The 15,852-nt window shown below is 31.3% G+C and overlaps 1 long non-coding RNA gene across 1 annotated transcript; it reads right to left on the reverse strand.

Annotated features, from left to right (window-relative positions):
* Window positions 1-4,625: 4,625 nt before the first annotated feature.
* Window positions 4,626-8,564, reverse strand: LOC143081692 (uncharacterized). Its single transcript, XR_012980038.1, has 3 exons — window positions 7,996-8,564; window positions 6,593-6,766; window positions 4,626-5,135 (listed from the first exon to the last, which is right to left on the reverse strand). It is a non-coding gene; the product is annotated as an uncharacterized LOC143081692 (long non-coding RNA).
* Between the last annotated feature and the right edge of the window lie 7,288 nt (window positions 8,565-15,852).

Genomic DNA, 15,852 nt, shown 5'->3' on the forward strand with positions numbered 1-15,852 from the left:
TTTTGATTTTGCCATTTGATTAAAGTATTTTCGTTTTGAATTCCACCTGAGTTCAGTGCTTTTGTGATTTTACTTTTTGTAACAATGTGACGTCCGTTTTAAGAAAAATAAACTGTAGTAATAAAAAAATATGCACAACTATCAAACCGTTTTCAAAGCAGTCGATGGAGTATTAACAATAGTTTTATTTCTGTATATATTCTCTTTGAACAGAATAATCTACAATTGGCACAAAATGAAATATGGAATGTGCTGAAAGCATGTATGTGATATTTGCCTTCCGGATTTTTCGGGTCAACACTGAATGGATAAATATTGTTGCGGTGTATTCTTCTTCGCATAAAGCAACAACATAACACAAAAACGCATAGACATATACAGGTCTAAACGCTGTAAGTGTCTGTTCAATATATCATATTCTTAAATTAAATCCAAAAAAATTCAGAATACACACAACAGAACTGTGATGTTGCCCTCAAAACCAAACTCCATATATTACAAGAGACCAAAATCAATAACGGATGATTTGCAACAGACATATGTTTAGTACTGTTAATTATCTCTTATTTTCTTAATCAATAAAATAACAAAAAAGGTGTCTAGAAGATAAATTTATCAATGGATTTCCAATCGAAATGTAACATTTATTGTTTACCCAATCCGTGAATCATTTTGGGGTCCTCTTTGCTGTTCGCGTTTGAGATAAATGATATATCGCTGTCTTATAATATCGTACACCATTAGATGTTATTTCATTTGATTTTTGGTGTTTTAATGCCACTTTTAAGCACCAAATTTATGCTATTTCCTTGTGGCCAGTCTTTATTGGTGGAGGAAACCAGAGTGCCTGGAGAAAACTACCGACCTTTGATAGGAAAACAAGTCAATTAATATTGGAGTCGCATGCGACCGCACATGCGGGGTTCGAACTCACAACCTCAGTGTTGAATGGCTAGTGATTACAGTAGTAACTACTTAGAGCATTCGGCCACCGAGGCCCCGACAACTTTAGAGAATGAAAGTCTAATCGTAAAGGTTAAGAGGGAAATTAGAGTTGACATGGTAACTTAACCTTGAAAACAAGAAAAAGAGTGTAAATTTGATATTTTTTCCATGTTCAATCTTTGTACAGAGTTTTAAATCTTTATTAATAGAAGAAAACAGTACAGTCTAGCTTCAAATTATTAATGAAGGAACTTTTTTCTGTCCCGACGAATATAATCATATTTTATTTCAACGCCCGTATAAATAAATTATATCCACTATCAATAGTTCTATAGATTAAGCCATAATGGAAGAATACCGGAGCAACTCTTGAATTGGTTTGGCCCATTTCATTAAAGTTCTGCAGATGGAATAATAATTCAAAAATAAATTTTAAAAATAATTTATTTGTGATACAATTAAGAAAATAGTTTGAACAATTTATGTATGAGGATTAAGCAGAAATTATATTTGTACAGTATCATGCGGCGACATTATTTTGATATTTTCATAATGAATCTCATTCAATGCCTATTTTTATTTGAAAAAAAACTACAAAGAAATGATAATCAAAAGCACATATGGTTATCTATTGGAAACATTTATTTCTATTAATATTCTAACCGTAAAAAAAAACCAATTAATGAAAAAAATGTAGAGGCTTTATATTTCATGTCGTTGTCCGTCTGTTTCTAATACATTAATCATATATAATTTAATTTCATAATCAAGTAATTTGACTATTGGTATCATCTTTTTATAAGCAAAACATCAGTATTATTATTTTACATTAATTAAAGGATTTACCACGCAGTTAAAATTGGTTTCTGATAGTTTACAATGCATGAATAAAGACAATAAATAGGGATTAACTTTATTTTTACGACCTCTTATTCTGTAAAGCAGGTCATAAAAACAGTGCTTGCATATAAAAAGGGGAACAAGTGTTTTTGCATCGTTTAAACTGTAAAATTGTTAACTTACCTTCATCTCCAAAAGATTGAATTTGGTTTTTGAGATTAAAACAACAACAACGTGTTTATCAGATAAACGTTGAATTACTTTTAGTAAAGTTACCCCATTTAGTGAAGCAATTATGATTTATAACATTGCTTTCGGAAATAAAGCTGTTGCCTGAAACATACGACCAAATATTCTAAAGTGTGTGAATATAGAATGTGTTTGAAACTAGAAATACGCTAATTAATGGATTATTTATTTTCTACAATAACCTGTAGATATGGAACAATGTGACATCCGGACGTTTATAATTTAAAAATCCTCTAAATTCCAACAGAAGTTTTGAATTTACAATTTTGAATAAATGTCTAGTAAACTTTGTTATTTCTGTTTGGCATTTATGATTAATTTAGATTAAAACCAGCAATTATTAATAATATTAAAAGATTAGCTTTTCCCACTGTAGACAAAAATATCTGTTCATATTGCTATATCAAGGGAAATTGGCGTCTCTAAAAGTTAATCATAGCGATTTTCTCATTGAAAATGTGAGAGTTTGGGGCATAGGGAAAAATATATGGTATCAAAACGAATATCAATTCAATATAGTAAAACCACCAACAAATATATTCCTCAAAAATGGGAAAACATTCAATTTGGTTCTTTTTATAACAGATAATACTTAAACTGATCAATATTTACGAAATCAATGGAACTAAACACTGGGTTTGTTAACATTATAAACAAGGCAATAGTTTACCCAGTGCCGTTAGTGGAGGATACAGGGGAGGGTTCCAGGGGTTGAAACCCCCATTATTTTGGACGATCAAGTCATGTGAATGGGGACATATAGTTTGAAACCCCTTTTCTCCTTGGTTAGGACGACCCTCTCCCTTTTCTAAAAGGGTTGGATCGGCCCCATATACGTACAGCCAACTGGAATACATAAATTACTTTTTGTGTAAATCTGTAAGGTCTAAAACTTATAATCAACCTGATTACGATACGTTACAGAATTTTAAATTGGTCATATTTTGTATCAATCTTGAAATTCAGAAATTTTATTTGTTATTTGATAAATGATAGAAATATGTTACAATTGATTACACCACAACTTTCAACTAAAGTCAACATAATGCGCTCTACTTAAGCCATTTACTCTAATAAACTCTTGGGGATTTTACATGAATAAAAATATCATTGACAAACAGTTGAACACACCGAGTACGGTATATAAGGTAAACAAAAACCAAAAACAATTACATGGGAATACATAATCTTATTCCAAATAAAGGGAGTTCAAAGAAACTTTCCCGATAGTTTTGAGAGCATTTAGGAACACAAAAATGTCTGTTATACATATCCATGTTTCAGTTAGAAGGGTAGACGTCTTTCTATTTAATTGGTGATGTACTTTTTACGTACCTTACATATAATCTACTATTTTTGTGTGTTGCTGACTATTTTTGTACTGATAACTACCTTTTTCCTTCTTAATTTGGGTTATTTTAGTTTGTCTGAATCTGTTTCAATCGTTTGAAGAAATTGTCTTTTTCATTTTTTTCATTTTAATTTTTTTTAATAAATTGCTTTGATAGTATTTTTTTCAGATTGGGTGTCATTTGATGTAATAGACCACTTTCGAGTTCATCTGTCACCGGAAAAAAATCGTCAATTATACGCGCCTTTATGACGTCATTTACCAGATAGAAGAGGTCGCCTGTATCCCTCCACAAGCGTCTTAGTGATCGTCATTGTACAGGATAAACTAGAAATAATGGTTGTTCTGTAGGTACATAATGACAATTTCCTAATGACAGCAATGCTGATCGTCAATTTTGAGAATTCAATTTGCCGAATAATTCGTACAATATAGAATTATAGTTTTCCAACCACTCGCTCAACATTGGAATGGAAGTGACGACGCCCCTAAACGCACAAATGACGTTCACTAAAACCAGAGTTTTTGACGAAAATGCATCGAACTCGAAAGTTGTCTATTAATTCATTTGTTCATGTTATTTGATCTTCTATGTTTAATTCTTATATGACGTGCTTATTTCGCATTGTGAATAAACCCATGCTCTAAATCCAATAAAAGTTGTTTGCACATGCGTATATTGACTCCTGCAGAATAATGATGCACATGTTGTTACTAATTCATTTATCATGACTGTAAACTGTTGCAATTCGAAATTGACATATTTGACCTAGATACGACAACCGTTTATGCTGGCTGTTCATGCTCACTATCGCTCAGGCAAAAATAATCAGGAATATAATGCCTATCCATGTTAAAACTACAATAAAGTATAGCTTGCATCAATTATTTCTTAAATATAGTTTAACTTAGAACTCAGATTCTATGTAAATAACTAACCTGAGATTATTTAAGCAAAGGATAGGTTTCTTTTATTTAATTAAACGTACGAGAAATTGATTTTTTTTTAGATTTTGTATCGAGCATACATGTGTAAACTTTATCAAAACGTCTTTTCTGTCTTTCAATGCTCAACTTGATATGTTTTACCTTACATAACTAAAAAAAGTAAGCAGAATTCTGTATATTGCTTGTGGTTTTTTTGTTATGTATAAAAATTTAACTATAAACTACATTAAAAAAGGAGGTCTGTACTTTTCCCTTGATCCATCACATCAAAGTTAATAGCTTTACACGAATGCAGTGCACATTTTTTTTATTTAAGGAAAGTCATATTAACATGTACATGGTTATCATATAATAGTTCTTTATTCATTAATTGTCTGTTTAAAATTTGTGAATGAAACAATAATTCGATGTTCTTAAGGTGACCTCCTGGTTGTTGTCAAGTTATCTATTACAATTTATAATTTACATAAACTGTATAGTTTGTCGTAGATATACATTATTCAACGTTCTTGATGTTGCCGAGTTGGTTAAAGATATAGGTAACCGGGAATGATCACCGTAGATTATGGCTTCAAAATATGTTTCTCGCAAATAAACCCGTGGGGATCTTCTTTATCTACATTGTAAAACTTCTGATTGCTTCCCCCCATGACTATTCGTCCACCACCACCATTGGTTGGTTCTCCAGACATCCAATCAAAATAAAGCATTTCCGCGCCATCTATAAAGACATATTTATTACCCGACATAGGGTTGCTTGTGATGTATGCGAAATCGTTGTCATCGTTATATCCTTTTAAAGCTACAAAAAAGGAGATAAACCAGTTAGTCATTACGAAATGATGATTTTGTTTGGTGTAAAAATGATAAAAGATACATAAATTAATAAAATTGACGGCAATGAGATGATTTTTTCATTTAGCGCAAATGACACCTATAATAATTAAAATGAAGTGGCGCAGAAGTAGCATTGGCGCAAATACGTTGTGGCGCAAAGGAGTTCATTTTTGGCGGAAAAAGATATCGCCCTATCATATATTATATATTGTACGCTTTGTATATTTAGATGTTCATGCCAAACCTTCAGTGTGCTCGATTTAAGCGTTTGACAGTCTGTTTTCATTTTGATTGATTGGATCGTAGGACCCTGAAGGAATTGAACAACACTTTTTTTCTGTTAAATATTTTTTTTATAATTTCATATGTATGGAAATTACAATTTTTATTGACAAATGTTGGTATATGAAACAAACACGCAGAAAAAAAACCTTTATCGCCAACCCTACTATCATATAAATGAAACTCGACAAATAACGCAAAAAAAATAAACAAAATATAGTAATAAAATTAACGGTACCAATTTTCTTGCACCAGATGCGCATTTCGACAATACATGTCTCTTCAGTGATGCTCGTGGCCAAAATATTTCAAATCCAAAGCTTATATAAACGATGAAGAGCTATAATCCAAAAGGTCCAAAAAGTATAGCCAAATCCGTGAAAGGAATCAGAGCTTTGCATGAGGGAGATACATTCCTTAATTTATAATAATTTCTATCATTTTGTAACAGTAAATTTTAATAACACAAAAAATCCGTATTTTCATGCCAGTACCGAAGTACTGGCTACTGGGGTGGTGATACCCTCGGGGACTTATAGTCCACAAGCAGAGTAAATTACGCTATAAGGAATTACAAGTTCCAAAATGTTTTACTTTTTGAAGTGAACTAAAGCAACGATTTTCTTTTTGTTTGTCTTTTTTTTCAGACAAAAAAAATTCAAAATATTCATAAACATTTTGGCTTGACTTAATTTGTTTATCGTTCCATACATTAAAATAAGAACTATTAATACGCTACAAATGCATTCTTTAAACGTTTATAATTACATAAGATGTATGTTTCATTCTAATACGTTATTCTGATTGGCACAGCACGTGTTACTCCTCAGGCAATTGCATTACTCAATAAAATTTATCATTCATGATAACACGAGGTCCCACAATAAAGTGCACATGTGAATTAAATGTAAAATTGATAAAATTCGTGTTTTCATCATCATAGCTAAAATTGTAATTATAAGTATTGAATGCTTCTTTTTGTAACTTCCTAGGGTTGTAAATGCGTTGACCGTGCGCACATTTTTATAATGAAGCGCTTCCGCGCTTCATACAAAATGTACTTCGGTCTTCACTTTTACACCCCCAATGAAGTTACAAAAAGAAGCACACCTATATGAAGTATACATTTAAAAATAATACCTAGATAACTTTGTAGAATGTTGAGCTTTTTTAGGGTGTCAACTTTTACTGTCGTTGCTCTCTCTAAAACACAGTTATACTGTACTTCGAGATATGGTATCTTAGTTGTATTTAACTTTACACAAAAGTTTTCTGTTGGGTAATACGTGTAGCCTTGGTCGGCTGGACAGTCCTCTGAAAAATATAATACATGGAACATCAGGGTTAAATTACAAAGTGCAGTGAAACCTGTCTAAACAGGAACCTGCATAAAGGAACGCAGATCCAACAAAAACTCTTATATTATGATAGTTAAAGTTAAAGCCTCGGTCACACCTTACCGGATAGCTCGAACGGACGCCTAACGGATAACTTTTTTTCAATCCGTTCATGTCCGTTAGACATCAATATTTATACATTTAGCAACCTTGTTAAACCTATTCAGATTCGAACAGGTTTCACGGTGTCATATTATAGTAGTATCTATTTGATATTTGTCTAAAGTTATCCACTATTGAAAACTGCAAATAAAAGGTGTAAGGGCATGACCACACATGATGCTATTCTCGCAAATTTTCCCGTCTGATACCATACATGTATCAGATAAATGTTATTTCATACAATAGTTCTACTCTGACTTCGATATACATATTAACTTCAATACCAATAGTTATTCTGCTAAATGACCATAGACCAGTCAGTAGTATTTGATCATATTTTGAATCGATGACAATTACTTTAACTTACAGGGTTTCAGTAGATTGGACTATGTCAATGGGTATCACATTGTATGACCACCTCAGGGATTTCTTTATAAGTGACCACTTCAATGCTTTTATATCTAGGGCTTACACTAAATGGGAAGATTTATAAAAGAGCAACTGAATGTCTTTTGCTTCAGAATTTCTTTAACAAAAGTACATTCTGCGTTGTATTTTCTTTTTAAACCATAAACGGATTAAAAGTATTTGGTAAAATACAATTATACTCATTCTACAATCATGTCATTTTACATTGTTTTCAATGGAAGTGTTGCAATACTTTTTTCCAGGTGTATACAATGTATTAACATTGAACCTTTATTGAAATATATCATATATTATCTCCATAATCCGTAGTGATCTACTCATTCAAAAATAGAAAATAAAATATCACAGAACATCGGCAATTAAACTGATCTAACAATACATTACGAGAATGCGTGCATATGTTCTGTGTGAGCCAAGGCTCCGTACATTGACCTATAATGGTTTACTTATATAAATTGTTATTTGGATGGAGAGTTATCTCATTGGCACTCACACAACATCTTCCTATATAATAAAAATGTGGCAAGTTACAAATGTAAGAACATTTTATCTATGTTTTGTTTTAAATCAATCAAGCAAGTAATACTGATATAAAATAACTAGAATAAATCTTACCTCGAAAAGTCAAGTAGTATTTTGAACCAATATCTTCAACAGTGTGTGTTGGAAGATAAAAACGAAAATAATTCAAGGTACATTCCAGTTTGTCTGCGTTGAAGAAAAATGCAACACAAAAGTACCTCAAGCAAGAGATTGAACAATCTGATAAAGATTCTGACCTAAAGACTGGTATAACGTCAGGGAATGTTCTATTTGCTAAATTAGAAAACTCTCTCACGCGTAAGTAACGAAAATTATCCTCGTACTTTCCGCTCGCTGGAAACATATCTCTAGCATCCGGAGTATTTTCCGAACAGTTGATATTCACAAATAACTGGAAAATATTTACAAAAATAATATATAATGCTGCAATATACATATTTTTCATTCCAAGTTTGGTCATATAATGCACACGATATAAAACGTTTCCTTCATTTATATTTGTTTTATTACGTTTGATTTCCACTTTCATTCTGATTCTGATTAAATAATTGGTTAATATCAAATCATTATTGTCATGGTACTGATAATCCAAATTAAATGTAACCCAATTCAAGCAACTGAGAAAAATAATTACTTTAGTTCAAACCGTCAACTAGGTCCTAAGTGGATGTAGCATTATCTAATTATGCTGTTATAAATGATTATTAAATACCGGAAATGGCTCCGCGTAATGATTTAGTCCTTACATTAGTATTGATTGGATTCAAAAAAGGAGATCCGGTTTCTTTTCATCTACCTTGTTTTGAAATTGAAAGGGTACATTCGATGCCTAATATCGTACGTCCGTTTTATAATGTCAAAATGTTGATAAAATGACATTTGTTTCCAACGACTTCTAATTACGTATGAAGTAAACTGTAAAGATTGCATGGAAACTGAAAATCTGATTTGTCCATATTGATACCAATTACATTGCGTATGAATGTAAAGACGCCATTTATTTCCTGAAACATAATATTTACAAGTTGAACATTACCGTTACCGGATTGTTATATTCTCAATTGACAAGAATGAATTCTAATTTTGACGGATTTATCAGGAACATTTGAATTTAATTTTAGAAGATTGAAATAAATATCTTTCAGGACTAGAAACAAATTAATAAGGACAATCGTGAGAAAAACCTATTTTTTTTTTTTTTGTATATTTCCTTTCTCTTTGCTTGTGGCGTAAGCCACCTGTACCTGTATCGTGAAAGTAAGACTTGTGTTTATAGCAGTTTGATTTGTATTTTCAATACTTTTTACGTATCCCGTTGCAGATTTATCAAAGAAGACAATATTTGAGAACGTTAAAGTAAAATACAATAACACAGTTTCTTTTAATCAAAGCAAAATGAAACAACTAAATTTAACAACAAATTTAAATAATAAGATAGTGTAGAGTTATGAAAAATAGATAACTTGATAAAAGATGTAATTCCGGCACTTCTTATTATGAAAAAAGACAGATTTTGATTGGCTAACAGTATGTGTAAATTTCAAGTGTGTTCTTTTATCGGTGAATGTTGTTCATATCTAACCATCGCAGGAGCAATGCAATTCAATAAACCCTGGTATTTCCGTAAATGCATTCACGGAAACGCTTGGTCATTTGTGTGCATTTTCTAATGTGGTCGATTTTGCTAACGGTTTGTTAGCGACTGAATAATGGAATTTTGTTTCGAATGCTGAACAATTATTCGGTTTAATTCAACAGATATATATCATTCCATGAGGGTTTTAGCGAAAAATACATGTACAGTTGCTTTTTCATTATTAAACTTTTGCTGAGAAAATACGAAACTTAGGAAAAAGGAGTCTTTTCTCGAGGAAAAACCTGCTATGTACGGAACAACTTAATCATTTTTATGAATCCTAAAGCGCTGTATTTGCTAGAATTTATGTTTATAGCTTGTAATCGAATGGTGGAACTCGATAGAGATTCTAAAAGCCGTCAAAATTCAAATATCGATGCATCTTCAAGTACAGTCAAACCTTTAAAAAAAAACACTAAAGGGAAAAGGCTTAAGTAAGAGTACATTTTGTAATCTTATAGACATGTTAATAAGTTAACCAATTAAGGTAGCACAATACAAAGATTTTGTCACTCCCAATCAGACAACTTTAAACTGATGTAATTCATTTCATCCTTCTTTGGTTTATTCCTTGAATGCCAACATCCTTTGATCTACCGACAATTTACCTGTAAAATTATGTTGGCATTCGAGGAATAGGTGCAAGAAGTTATCACAACAAAAGTGGATGCTTTTCAAAACAATTATTCTAATTAAACAGAAAAGTAAATTCCAGGTAGTTAAATCACATTGAATTTCATGTTTGGAAAATTGTTGAAAATTCATTTTTTTGCTGTAACTGCTTGAACAATATGCTCTTCTCTAAAAATGAAACTTTGAAATTGTTGCATCACCTAGTCTAGACTTTGATGCTTTTTTCAATATTTCTATAGTTTTGTGTGCTGTGATTTTCTCCTATTTTATTTGATGGAATTTCTCCAAACTTTATATATTCTCATACTTTTTTCATAGCATAAAAAGAAGAATATTTTGAATAATATGTTATTTGTTCGCAGACAGAGAACACAGAAAACAATACTTATAACATACGTAAACATATAAGCAGATTGAAAAAGCACTATAAATCTTCATACATGTATGTGAATATTGTAGAATATTTTATACAAGCAATTTTCATTTAACAGTCTATTACAAGTGTAAAATTTAATTAATTGTTCAATCAAAAAAGTACGGAAGCCGATAAGGGCCATTCAAAAAAAATATTTTATGTCGTAATTACGACATAGCATGTCGTAATTTCGACATAACATGTCGTTATAACGACATCGCTATGTCGTAATTTCGACATATCATGTCGTAATAACGACATCACTATGTCGTTAAAACGACATAGCTATGTCGTAATAACGACATCGCTATATATAAAAGAATATGTATTATGATTGCCAAGAGACTAAATGACACAGAAATTAACAACTATAGGTCATCATAATGCCCCCAATAATTAGAAAAGCCCCCGATTAGTCAGCTATAAAAGAGGGAGGAAAGATACCGAAGGGAGAGTCCCCGAAATGCTGTGTGGCAGACAGTGTTATTAATTAATTATTAGCTCCCTTGGTAAAACTCCAAATTTCATATTTAATGTATTTCATTGTTAAATAATTTACATGAAGCTTAATAAGTATATATTTGTTAATTGCATAGCTTTTGCTATTTGAATTCATTGGTTAAAGATTTTTTATTTATATTGTAAAGTTTAATATTTGCATCGTCGCAAAATCTTTGGTTACCTTCTTTGGATACCTTCAGTGAGAAACTTATATATTTTTAAAATCCCGTGTAAGTTTAATAAGTTACCTGCCGTGGAAGGGCTGTACAGCCACGCAAGTTAGAAGTAAACAAATAAAACGTGGAAATATATGAGGACTGACATTGCATGCCAAGCACACCATCTTCCTGTACATAAGCGCAAACTACATGGCTTCTTGTAATAAGGGTGAATTGAAGTATTGATAGCTCTAATTCTACTTTCAAATGTTTACATGTTAAATGTTTACAAAAGTTACACTTTTAAAACATGCGGCGTCGAAGAGGGTTTTTGACTTCGTTTAATTTTTGCAAGTTTTATTCGTTTTTTCTGGTTCTGTTCGTTTTGTGATGTCATTTTATCAAAAATTACCTCGAGTTGTGGAAATCGATTTAATAATGTTTACCCTTTAAGTTATTTCAACTAAAAATGCAGTACTGTCGCAAGTAATGTAGGAAGGAAAGATGGGACGGAAGTACATGTATACGGTTTTCCATATTTTTGTTTTATCATAGGATGTTTAACTTTCAAGGTGCATATCATCTGTCATTGTAAAATTTCTATATCTTAATTCAACCAATACAAATATATCTGACACTGCAAGTAAATCGAACATTTTTACCCTTGGTTAAATTTGAATAGAATTGTATTTTCCCTGGCACATAAGTTGTCGAAATACACCCCTTCAATTACTTGAACCTTGGCTTGAGAATTATTTCCCAAGTCATCTATAGCGTTTAACTTCTGATATACATTCTAAAATACAGTAATCTACTCCTGGATCGTCCGCGAAAACGGCAAATATAATCCCGGGTTAACGTTTTTATTAATTCGATGAAACGGTTTTCGTTGCTGTTTGGGATTCGTCTTTCAATTACCTCCATTTTATGCACAAGTTTATATTGACGAAAAGTTCCGGCTTCGCTAGTACAGAAATTATTTTCATCACGACCGTTATAACATGAATAGCAGGACAAATTGCGAAGTAAAACATTCCGTGAACTGGTATTAAGTCTTTTAATATTGGTGATTGCACCTTACTTAAGTGACGACTTTAAATGATCTATTTCGGATTACTTCCGTAACATAAATTTCAATTCGCATTTTACATTTAGAGGACTGTCTTGGTGTCTCCAATTTGTCTTTGCAAAAGTTGGACGAAGTTCATGTAATGGGATGTTTTCCCCATTTCCCAATTCTTTTAAATAAATCGTTAACTTAAAAGCTATAAACGATTAATAAAAATTGGAAAATTTCACCTGTGTCGAACCTATGTCCCCGGGCGGAGTCTATAGCAACATGCACTATTCTCTTTTTTCGGCAGCAATCATCAACCTCTTTTTCCAAATTTCATAACACGATTTGTTTTAATTATCATGAACATTTAATTGAAACTTTAGCACATGTAACGTCGGAAATTAGCGTCTTTAGGATTTTGGACGTTTTCAGACGTTTGGACAAATTGGCTACCGTTTTGTAATGTGTGGAAGCATTTTATTCCTTTAAGACCCAAATATGTAGGTAATAAGAAAAGAATCTTGGCATTTCTTACTCTTCGTGTATCTAACTTTTGTTTTTATCAATTATAGAAAATACGCGTTAACTGCTTTGAAAAATGAAATACCAACTTGGACAAAATGGCTACCGTTTGAAAAACGACTGTGTAGAGAAGATTTTATTGAATCAGCAATATTTGAACTCACATGAGGCAGATATTTGTACTTTTGTTAGATATTATTATTGTCTTACTCTTTTTATTCATTTTCTGCTATATCTACTTATAAAATTCACTTTCAAGGAGGTCAAACTGTGTGGTGCAAGAATCTATAAAATATTTTTGGATGCTATGAATAACAAAGAAGCTAAATTCATTCAAGTATAGACATCACAATATGGCAACTAATTACATAATAATTAATGATGTTAAATAATTATGTCATAATGAAATTATCACAGTTTGAAAGATTAATCCTTCTTCTTTCTTTTGGTACCTCATTTATAAAATTTAAAGAAAGATGAGTGGAACTACATCAGTTTAAAGATGTCTGATTGGGAATGAAAAATCTTTGTTTTGTGCTACCTTAACTGTCAAGATAAGAAAGAAGTTGATGAATCTAAATAGAATTAAATATGTTCATATAATCCCTTCATTGTGACACTATCTTTCTAACTAGCTGTGAACTGGGGGATTAATGTAACAAAGTTTGTTAAGAAGGAATGGTATTGTCACTATGTCATGTTTTATGGTTTATGGCTTGAAATCGCCCGGTGAATTTAAAAGAGTTGGAATTACCAGAATGCGGAAGAAGGCTGTCTTTAATTTATAACATGTAAACGATGATTTAAAGTATTATATAGGCCAATCAAATACACAATTTTAAAATATTATATATTTTTATCACCAACTTAATTCTGCATTAAAAAGAAATTCGCTTCAGACACTTTAATATCATGTACAAATGTACGTCACACCAAGATGATGAATGTGTCTTAAAAATGTGACAACGATGTTGTTACTAGAATGTTTGTTACCGTGCAACAGGTTTTGTTGCTGAAACTGGCGAAGATGTCGAAACCAATGACAGTGACCGAAGACTGGTTCCCTGCCTATTGAACATAAATCCACTGGCGGAACTTACTCACAGACTGGTAGAGCGAATACAAACGAAGACTTTCAGTATAGATTTTATTTTCACTTTAATGAACGGATGATGTCAGTTCAAAAGGCTGACTCCGACTGAAGACTAAACTTCAGCCGACACATTATAAAGATAGACATTGTTTACAGGATGCCAAAGAATTAAGATTACATAATAATAAAGTTGACAAATTTTACAAACATAAGATTAACACTTTAAAGTAACAATGGACCGTAATTGAAAAACGGATTACAGTGCTTATCCAGTGACCTTTGGGGTATCACAATAGCAACGGCTAAAACAGTTTACCAAATTACAGTTTGATTTGTTCTCCCACAAACTGATCAACTGGTAAAATATTTTAGCAGATTGCTCAAGTGAAATGTTGTTAGTATGAAGTGAGAGCTGTAAAATCAAAAGTAAAACTTACCATCCAGATCCAGTTAGTTGATATCTTTGTCATTATTTTCAAACAAAAAAATGACTTACTATAGTACGAGTCACTGAATAAGAAGGTATAATTTTGACATGGAAACTTCTATCATAAATAGATTTTGTAAATAAATAGTTCAAACCATTGTTTTGTAGATGTATATTTTATAGCTTTGTCTTCTAAGACAAAGTTATTGTGTAATTATGATTCGTATAATATTTTCTATACAAATTACTGATCTGCTGGCATTAAAGGGAAATAATTTTTATTGAGTTATTGTACACTAAAAAATAAATCAATGATACCAGGCTTATGATTTTGCCTACAAAAAAATCATCAATACGTCTTGAATAAAAAATATTGAATTGCCAAATTAGGAGAAAGTTGAAGGGCATTTAGGACACCAATTACAAAGGTTTTGCCAAATACTGCTTATAAGTTATCTTGTGCTCCATGGTAGAGAATCCTTAGTACTTTGAACAATGCAAAGTTTTGCAAAACAGCTGTTAATCTATAATTTTACCATATCAATAAAAATTCATGTCAAAATAAAATTACTGACTACTGGACTGGTGATACTTTCTTAATTTACAGGGGAATTTGTATGATTTATAGAACTTTGAATGTGTTCAATAATAGGTTTTTAACAGTTTTTTTTCAAAATTTTAATCATCTTAAAAATAAATTTCATTGTTCTTAAATTCAAAACAGAGGATAATAGTTTAATAATCATAGAAATAATGTTACAAACAAATTAAATGAGGAAAGTTGATATTTGTCAGACAAAAATTGTGACAAAATTTTGCTGATTTTCAGTAATGTAAATTATTTCCCTTTAATGGTAGCAGATAAGTAATTGCTTTAGAAAAATAAATCCAAATTACAATTATGCACTAACTTGTTGTTGGAAAACGGAGCTATAAATTATAGACTTACAAAACAATGTTTTGAACTATTTATTTATAAAATCTATTTATGATAGAAGTTTCCATGTCAATATTAGACCTTCTTATTCAGTGACTCATACTATATTAAGTCATTATTGTGTTTGAAAAGAATGACAAAGATATCAACTAACTGGATCTGGATGGTAAGTGTTACTTTTGATTTCACAGCACTCACTTCATACTAACAACATTTCACTTGAGCAATCTGCTAAAATATTTTACCAGTTGATCAGTTAGTTGGAGAAGAAATCTAACTGCAATTTGGTAAACTGTTTGAGCCATTGCTATTGTGATACCCCAAAGCTTACTGGATAAGCACAGTAATAACTTGTCGCTCCTTTAAATAAACTTATTCTAAAAGGTTACCTATTCAACACTGTAATAAGATCATTGAATATTATTTTTATTGGTATAAATATTGATTTTGTTATCAGTAAATTAAATATTCCTAGTATGTTGTATGTATATACATATTCATGGATCTACAATCTGTCGATACCTGTAACTTGCAATTGGCATTGCACAAG

This window comes from Mytilus galloprovincialis, chromosome 7, assembly GCF_965363235.1.
Source record: "Mytilus galloprovincialis chromosome 7, xbMytGall1.hap1.1, whole genome shotgun sequence".
Lineage (NCBI taxonomy): Eukaryota > Metazoa > Mollusca > Bivalvia > Mytilida > Mytilidae > Mytilus > Mytilus galloprovincialis.